We start from the raw sequence: 10,267 nt of genomic DNA on the forward strand, positions 1-10,267 counted from the left end.
TTTTTCTCTAGTTTCTGCTAAATATTTTGTCCAGAAAGGTAGCATGATACTGTACTGAAACAGTACTGAAAGCTCTGCTTTCAATCCAAAAAATCATACCCACTGGCATCCTTTGGTCAGCTAGGTGGGTAACCTTGTCATAGAAAGAGATTAAGTTCATTAAATAGGACTTTCCCCTTGTGACCAATGTTTGCATTGTTTTTCAGCTGTTTGTCAAAAACTCCCAGTATAACCTTCCCCAGAAAATTGCCAGGTACCGAAGTGAGACTGGCAGGCCTATAGTTACCACAGTCTTTTTTCTTGCCCTTCCTAAAAACTGGAACGTTTGCCAGCTTCCAGTTGATAGGGACCTTTACAGATTCCCACAACCATTGAAAAATTATTGAGAGAGGTCTCAGAATGACATTAGCCAGCTGTTTGAGTACTTGGGATGAATCTCATTGGGCTCCATTGACTTGTATGCATCTAGCTAGAGCAGCAAATCCCACACAAGTTTGAGGTTGGCTGGGAGTTTACTGTTACCACAGTCATGGTCCTTCAACTCAGGACACTGAGGGTCCCAGATTCATAATGCTATAGAATAAGCAGCTCTGGTCCCTTGTCCACTGAAACTGTAGGGTCATGTTGTCCCATTTGCCACCTTTCTCCCTCATCTGTCCCAGTCACTTCCTTCCACCCATGCTCTATTCCCAGCTCCACCCTAGCAGTGCATCTGTGTGGGATACATTTCACAGGAGTCCTCTTCAAAAAGTTAAGTAATTCTTAGATGCGGGAATCTGTGGGTGGGAAACAAAACGTATCTCAAGTGAAGGCAGAAATGGGATGTGGACAAAAAAAAAATAAAAAAAATCACACATCATAAAACAAAAAGCGGAACAGAGACAGCGTGCCTCCTGTAAGTCCTAGGACAGCCAGTTAGCAAAAGCTAGGAAGTAAACTTAGTTATTGTCTTTGTTGTAGCATCCATCTATAATGCTTAGGTAATCTTTGTGTGTAGGAAGGTATCACTCCAGAGCTAATAAGATTCTAGCCTGAAATCTTTCGCACAAGGGAACAAGGTGCCTGCCTTGCAAAAGTTCTCAAGGTTCTGTCTGCTTTGACATTCCTAAATGGAGTAATTCCATTTCCTATTCTAGGAAAAGGAGCCTTTCAACCTCTTTAGGGCACCTTTACTGGACCGGAACCATATTCCACTCTTGCTAACACAAACCAGATGCCACTGCCTCAGAAACATGACTACTCAGACCAAACTCATCTGGGAGCTGGTAGGTGGCACAGAAAGCCCAAAGCACTTCCTCGGCTTGATGTGTTCTGTGGCACAGAGGCTCTCTATCTCACTCCTAAAGAGTCACGCCGATCTGAGAACCTATGCAGATATTGCATTACCAAATTCCCATACAGGCCTAACACTTTCAATTAACCCTTTTTTTTTTAATGAATAAATAATTTAATAAATAAAACATCATCAAAGTTTTCTGTGCATTTCATATATAACAAAAGTTTGTATTTAGCTCAGACAGCTAAGAGAAAAGCCCTCTTTTGTAATGGCTAAGCACTGCCCAGTCATGCTTCCAGAGTTGCATACAGCACACCATCAGCACTGCCAGTGATTTTTTTTTTAGACAAACTAAAGCTAAAAAACAAACTAGTTTAGTTTAGACAAACTAAAACTAAAGGGTAATCTTTGCACTCACAAAGCAAAATGCACCAAACCTCAAATTCCTCAGTGTTCAGAGTACATAAGCGCCACCATTTTTTTTCAACATTTTTCACTTTTAGTATTTTTAAGTACTTCAGAGTCTTTTCCAGCTACTCCCCAACAACACTGAGCCTAGAAATGTGCTTTTTAAGTGATGGCTGAGATTTGTTGTTTAATCAAGTTTTGCAGGACATCAAATCCCATGATACTAATGATAAAATATACCAGACTTAGCAACACAGCACAGGTTGAAAAAAGAAACAGCAAACCTGTAACCCTATTGAAACATGGCACATTTCCTGTAAAATCAAGAGAGATCTTTCAACCTCTTCCAGTCCAGTGTTTGGGACTGTGCAATGCAAGATAAGCCTGGCATAAAGTCATGGCAGCACCAAAGCAGAGAGATGCCAACACAGCTGAAGGGAAATCAGACTGCGGAGGAAGAATACCTGGGAGAAGGCCAGCTGGCACTTAGGAGAACTTGACTATACTTGGCCCTTGACACACAGCCACCAAATCATTTTCTGTTTTTAAGCTTTATTTCAAACTCATGTTTATCACATCAGCAACATGTTACTGTACTGACCTGCATCTTTAAGGCTGCTGTACTGTTTACAGGCAGAGCATAACATTACCAGTAGTGGCACTCAGTTCCAGAGCAGTTGGCGTGAGCCACAGGCCGCAGGACTTTGCTGACAACACTTTACCAATGGTAAAACACTGCTTGTGCCGTGACTTACTTTTCAAGATAGGGTAGTTTTGCAATGGACTGCTGCCTTGTTCCTCATTATTTCAGGGTACTGGTACATGTGCAGCTGATGCACTTCAGAGTAATCCGGATCTGTACACTGAGAAGTTTAGAAAAGGTACTATGGCTGCACACGTGCTTGAAGTTAAAGACAAGCACAAGTGTCTGTTGGTCAGATCCAGCAGGCTTGGCTCAGTCTTTCAAGAGCTGCATATTTGAACAGCATCGATTTCAGTCTTATGTATTGAAATCAATGGGAACGCTTGCAGATGTCAGCCAAAATCAATGGAATTCAGTCTTAAGCAAGAGGCAGACATCTAAACACTTTCCAGGATCTTAGCATAGCTGGCGCATGTCTTCAAGGAAGATTGGAAAAACTGGGTCTGAGTTAGTGAAAGAGTCTTCCAAGATATTAGAGGATGGACAAACACTGTATAACCTGCTCTTATTTTCTCAGATACAAAATTCTGACTTCATCTCAGAGAGCAGGACAGACTCTGCCTTACATTAGCTTTAAATTATTTTAAAAGAATAAAGAAAAGCTTTGCTGCAGGAATGGATTCTAAATTTCCTACCCGTATATCAGCTTTATAATAGCCATTATTCCCCTGACTCCAAAGACAGCTTTGCCCCATTGTTCTGTTACACAGCAAATTTGCAAGCCTGAGCCTCACATAAAGGCCATGTCCATGGTAAGTCCCACTGCATTAAACAGAAAGACACAGTGATATTTTTTGTGTGACGTGAGCTTTAGTTTACATGCAGAATCAAATTCTCCGGGCCTTGTTTGAGCCAGACAAGCCACTACACCACAGAACCTGGTCCCAAGTTGTGGAGAACAGAGAATGCAGGCGCAGAACAGGAATGGTGCTTTTTGTGACAAAACTGAGAATGAGAAAGAAACTGTAGAGAAAGCAGTGCAAGTGAGACATGCTACCATCTGAAGAATTACGTAATTCCTTACAAGAAAAACATGCTTCAGTGTCTCAGGAGACACAATGAGTAGTATAATTTAATACCAGCAAAATTTCAGGAATTTGGAGAAAGCTCTCACAGAAACTTTGCAAAGCAAAAAGCTAGTACAGTATATTAAATACTATCCTTGAAAAGAAGAGGATTTGCCAGTTGAATCTGGTCTAACTGATAATGTTGATATAATTCTTTTAATCTGAGCTGGAAGCTCTGAACTCTTGACCAAAGGAAACAGAGAGATGAGTCCAGGAGCAATGAGTTAACAGTGAAGTATGAGCAGGAGGCGGCGAAATCACAGATGAAGAAAGAGAACAAAAGAACAGAAGCAAATAAATCCCCAACAAATTAATAAAGCCCAAGCTCCAGAACTGAAGTCCTAGCTTTCTGTAGTTGTTTGAGGTTTCATTAAAGGTTTTGCTTCAACTAGAATACACATATTGTCCAAGATCCTTCCAAGTCTGAAGTTGCTTAAGACTCCAGGTTTGGCTTCAGACCAATCTTAAAAGTGAACAAGCTTTGACTAGGATATATTCATCAGCAAAATCACTGCCGTAACAACAGAAGTCATCCAAAATTAAGTGCTTCCATCTTTCACTGAAAACTAACAGATGCCATGGTTAAATCCACTGATTTCTGCCCAGGCTAGCTCACAGTATTTTTCCTCCTCATTCCCTTCTTCTATTTTCATATGGAAGACAACATTGTAAAGCATCTACAGTGGCCTTTTGTGGGTCTCACCTTGCTAGCTGTTATCCAGAGTACTGTAACATGGAAGGCAAACAACCAGCATCCCCTCTGCCACTGTCGCCAAGCATCTCCTTGGCATCATGTGATTTTACTCTGCAATTGCCTGTTTGCATGCTCTCTCAAAGTCCTAGTCCAAAGCCCATTGATACTGGTGGCATCAAGATACAAGGAAAGTTCCTTGCTTAGCTTGTTTATCCTGGTTTCACATAATCAGAGTGAATTTGGTACCTGTGAAAATACAAAATGGCCTTGAAGATTCCTAACTACCATAACAGACACAGCTTTTTCTGCTCTCACCTAAATGGACCTCTTTGAAGTCTAGGAGAACAGCTGAGGGCCTTTGGCTCATTCAGCAACAACTGTATGTCTGAGGCAAGCAACATAGGCTTAACAAAAGCTATTGCTATGGCTTTTCTGCTAGGAATTGACTCATTGCTCATGACTGTAAACTTAATTCGAGATCAGCACTCAGATGGTCATTAAATTGTAACAGGTTTGCAATTGTTACAGCTCTCAGACTGCACTGCCGCAACAAAAAGATTTTTCCAATGATTTTATTTGCTGAATGTAGTGCTTTGGGTTGGAAAAAGTTACCTATCTCAATTTCTTTATCTATGGTCCAGGGTGAAAGCTAGATGACACAAAATTGATGGAAACATCCTTCTTTACCACACTTACAAATGCTAAATCTGAACCTTTTTAGCAACACAATGTGCATTTTGCACTTTTGGTGGTCCAACATTATTCAATTTCCAGATGTCTCTGGCTGATGGTGGCTTTCACTGCAGGTGGGAATTACAGCACACACAGTGCTGAATCTGCACTTAAATTGCAGCACAGCAAACATTGCAGTCACAGGCACAGAAACATCAAGGCAAGCCAACAAATTGAGCTATTGTTCACTCTTATTCTCTGCATTATTTAACAGAACAGGCAAGAGAAAAAGGGCTTTGAGTAATACAGTGCTGTAAATGTACATTTACAGTACACAGTAAATGTGTAGATCACCATGGCATTTACTTGATACAGTGACTGAAAGAGCATCAGTGTTCTGCAACCACTTCACACAGAGTACATTTGCAAGTTACAAGAAAGAAATGTACATCATGATTTTAGTCAATACTTTTGTTAAACTGAATTTCTCTCTTGGTCCCTTGGCTACTACAGATAGGATGCAGTAGTGGGACTTCACCTGTTTAGTGTGAGATAAGCCTGCGGCTGCACTGCTTGTTCTGGGCCAAGGAAATGCAGAACCAATGCCTCCATGCAGTCTCTGTGCTCTGCCTGAACAACATTGCATGCCATGAGCATCTATATAGTGTACATACTTTGACCTGACCCCTGGCAAGCCTTTTGAAATGCCCAGTCTACCCTCTATCCGCTCTACCATACTAATAATTGCCATCAGTAAGCAACCAAAAAAAATTAAGAAATCACTGGCACCACAGGGTGTGAAATCTTAGAATTAAGAGTGTTTGTGTGAACAGAGTTTAAAAAAACTGAAAGTTAAGTCCAACAAAAATAATCATAACTGCCTATTTCTTGAGAGACTTCCATGTTGCAAGTCCAGCACAGAAACACCTGTGTCATCTTCCAGTCTTTGCCTGGGCAAAGGCCTTTAACTGATTCATGCTAAGTTCTTCAATTGAGAGAACAAATTGATTATTCTGTTGCATACGTGTCCAATCCCCCAGTTTTATGTTTTTGTTGCCCACTTTTTTATGTTTTAATAACAAATATATAAAATAGGTTTTGTTACTTAGATACATTAGCTACATTATATATTTTATATGTGGCTCAAGACAATTCCTCTTCACACAATGCAGCCTGGTAAGCCAAAGGGTTGGACACCCATAGTTTAGAGGACCATGCTCCAACAGATTGTTCAAGTTGCAATTTGTGTCTTCAGTGCTCGAGCAAGGCAAAAAGACTTCAGTCATGTAAGCCACTGTTTCACTGCAAAAAAAAAAAGAATAAAGAAAGAAAAAAAGGATAAAGGAATGGATGTAGGAAAAAAATCTTCACAATGCCAAGGAGTCCTGGAGAATAAGCATTAACACCAGTCATGAAATGTGTTTAGACTCTTGAAAAATCCTCTCATAAACCACTTTGAACAGTCCAATTGTGAACAGTCTCCATGGAAAAACTGTCCAGTGGCTGAAGTGCTACCCAGGGACCTGAGAGGATCTAGTCCAGTTCTCCTACCTATATCCACTCTCCTTGAGAGCTGAGTAAGCAGAACAAGGCTAGAGATCACACTGTTGCTTTGAGCAGGCTAGTTCTGCTGAAAGACCCATCCAGAGATGCTATTTCATATTTTCAAAGGAATACTGTCATCGTTACTTGACTGCTAATTAATCAAGATGCATTCTTCAGCTAATATGGCTTGCCTGATTCCAGGACAGCATGGTTAACTTGGCCAAGACTGTGCTTTATTTAGTATGTAATTTAGATATATGAAACATGCCCTGTGTTTCTTAGCATCTTATCTTTCTGCAAATTAAGTATAGTAGTCATCAGTGACATTGTATGCAATTAAATTCCGTGAAAACACCGAGCTAAGACACTGTGATGAGAAAGGAAGACACTTCTAAATACAACAGATTAGATGAATCATAGTGTGAAACTACTAGCTCCACCTCTGGTGTTTTCTGCTTGCTACAGTACAGTACAAGAGCAATGTGTCCAGCTCTTCAGGGTTCTGATGCCCAGCAGGTCTTCCCAGAACTAGTACAGCAGCACAGCAGCTTCCCAGACAGCACAGGCATCACAATGAACAAAACAATGCTAGGTTACCCACTAGGGGAACTTCTAACCCATCAGAATCTGATAGGAATGGTGGTGTGGAACAACACATCCAGGCAGCAAAACACACCCAACCCACTTCACCCTTCACTGCTAGTCCAGTTACAGCACACAGAAGTTGTAAACGAGCTAGTTGTAAACTGGATTTTGCTGTCAACACTCTTTAGGGATAACTGCTAACAAGATACAGTCCACTAGTGGTCTAGGCAGGTGTCACCTTTTCCAGCTGTGCCAATACATATTTACCTGGATAGAGTCCTTCGGGACAAAACTGAGGAGCTACTCTACTGCCTCTGAGATGCTAAAGCTGCACAACAGTGGAATACTGACGTGCTGCAGGAAACACATAGCGTGCTAAGGACACCCTTCCCAGCAAGGAAAAAGGAAGGTAGCAAGGAAAGAAAAGGTTCTTTAAGAGGTCTGGGAAAGTAGTCATGACACCGAGCTGGCTGGTGTTCAAGAAGCATCTGGACAACATTCTCGAAGATACGGTCTGATTTTTGGGTGGTGCTGTGGGGATCCAGGAGTTGGACTCAGTGATCCTTGTGTTTCTCAGGATATTCTGCGAATCTACGACAGTGTCTTATAGACACCAAGCCAAGGAACTGCAAGGCATGTCCCCCTGACTAGAGCTACCATTTTTATACTAGAATATGACATATAATTTGCGTTTAGGAAGTGTGCACACTTTGATCCACTTAGATTGCTATGTTATTACCAAATAATTTCACTTCGTTTTACAGAGGTGACTCCTTATGGCATAAGAATCGATTTCAGTCTCACTTCAAAAGCACTAATAAGCTATTAGTATTTTCTTTTGTTCTTCCATTCCAGCTTATCTTGCATCTCTCACTCGGAAGTAAAGAGCTGCTAAGGTTGGCACATGGATGCTTTGGTCAAGTGCACATTGCTTTTACTCAGAAGAGAAAAAGAAAGTCTGTCCATTGAGGAAGGGGGCCTTTTTTCTTCCTCAAGGATTTCTTCAAATAGTGGTGTGGTGCTAGACAAGGTGGTGCAGCTGCAAAGCATAACCAACTAAAGAACACTGAAATCCAGAGAAAGCTCCTGGGAACTGTGCACAGTGACAGTACATGCCTAAATGAGGGGAACAGAGTGCTTTAGAGAGCAGCAAGGGCATGGGGAGAGAAGGGGAGCAGGGAAAGTGAGATATTTTAAGTACAGACTCACTTTGCCAGAAAGAAAGATAGGATTTGAGAGATTTAAGGGAAAACTTTCCCCTGTACCACATCAGCCTACATTACTGCATGGCTGCTATGGGATGTAATTGCTTAGTTATAATTGCTTAGTAGTGCAGATATGGTGAAGGGGAAGGAAAAAAGCTTCTAGGTCCTTTACTCATCTCAGAAGGAAGCAACTCCTTGTGAAAGCTCGTAACAATCTATTCAGTGTTACCATTCACTGAGTCCTCCAGTGAGAGAGGTTGTTAAAAATTCCATCACCTCATTTTTTCAACTGTAGCAAACTATTTTCTCTAACCAGTACTAAGTTTTTCATGAGGATACAGTAGCTTCAGTAAAACAAGCTAGGTTTGCCAGAAGACAGGCAAGCCTTCTAAGCATAAAATCTAAAGGAAAATTCTTACTTCAAAGAAGGCAGAAGAGGGACCGCAAGTTACTTCACCACATCCTGAGTAATCTTAACCACTGCTGTCTGGTGCACAGTCTGAAACAGACTGTTATGAGCTGCGAATATCTGTTCACTGGGGTCCTGCAGGTGAGAGATGCCTGAGAGTCTTGCTGGGTTTTAAGGCTGGAGCCAAGTGAAATCAAACAGCTGAGTTTGTGCTCAGCAGCATAAACTAGTCAGGGTTTTCCAGGAAGACTTACACACACACAGAGATCATACACCTCTAAGTGAAACAGCTGCTGGGTGTGGGTTGAAAAGAGCTGCAAAGCACCTAATGGGGGCATTCCAGCTTCTTCGTGGAACTAGATCTGAAAAACACAGTGCAACGGTGCATCCTCTCTGGTAGCCTATATGAAACAGATCAGACACTTGCCCCCACTATCCTGGTACTGCTCATTTGAAGAATCTCCCTCTGGAAAGTCCTAGGCCGGACACTGAAGGTCAAGACTGGATGTAACTTGAAGACATTGACATAAAGCTGCTTGATACAGCAGCCAAGAAAATGTGAACTCTTTTTAGCACCATGTTCTCAAAACTTGTCTCCATAGATAGCTAGTGACACATGGAATAGTCACTGTTCTACTTAGCAGAGCTTTTTACAAACTACAGAGCTTAGAAAAATTCTTGAGTACAGAGTATTTTGAAATAATACCCACTTGCTGGAAGTGGCATTGGCTTATGGCTCTTAGTGGCTTAGGGCAAATGCTAATAAATTGAGTCAAAATGCTCCAATGCTAATGACTCGACATTAAATCATACTGTATAGAGGAGATTGCTAGGCTTTTGTAATGGAAGGTTTTTTCTGCTTTTAAACCATGGAAGTTTTCAAAGGAGTAACTTGATAATGATAATAATAAAGACATGAGAACACAGTGAAGGCACTGTGTTTTTATAAGGTTGATCTATAAAGATATTTATAACATTCAGCAACCTTATAACCTCCAAAACATAGCCCACAAACAGCCATGAAATGAATATGCTTGGATGACTGCTTAGCTTAATCCAGTCACAATCAATGGAGGGACATCAGGGACGCAGGTCTGAGTCCAGGAGTCAGCAAATGAAAGCACAGTGCAGAATGGTGATCCGAGCAGACTTCACACAGCAGGCTAAGTACATTAGACACTGACCAATCTTCCAAGGGAATTCTCTACATAAAATCCTCACCAGAGCAGAAATTGTCTCATTTTTGAACTATTAAAGGCATATTTCTCAACACCAAAGCAAAGGTCCCAAAGCCACAACCAACACTTTCCATGAAGCTTAGTGGGTTTACAGCAAGTCTAGTCTAGTACAGTATCATTCCCTGCTTTGCAAATGCTATTAAATTGTTTCCACTCTCTCACCACTGTTTCCAGTAAAGAGGGTTTAACACAGACTAAAAGAAGCAAACAGGAAAACTTCAGTTGCTTAGCAGTACAGCATACAGAGAGTTTCTGCAGACAGCTTGAATATCTTGCATGCTGAAGGCTGGTACTTGGGGTATTTCAAAGAGTCCTGGACGAGAGAAAACTTTCACAATTCTTTATGTTTGTCCACTTACTTCTGATGTAGTCATTCTCCTGCCTCTATCCAAGATAATGAACATGAACTCAGAGGACAAACTGATCCCCCAGGAATCCAGTGGACTTTAGACTGACGTCTGCATG

This window comes from Tympanuchus pallidicinctus, unplaced genomic scaffold, assembly GCF_026119805.1.
Source record: "Tympanuchus pallidicinctus isolate F22 unplaced genomic scaffold, pur_lepc_1.0 scaffold10, whole genome shotgun sequence".
Taxonomy (NCBI): domain Eukaryota; kingdom Metazoa; phylum Chordata; class Aves; order Galliformes; family Phasianidae; genus Tympanuchus; species Tympanuchus pallidicinctus.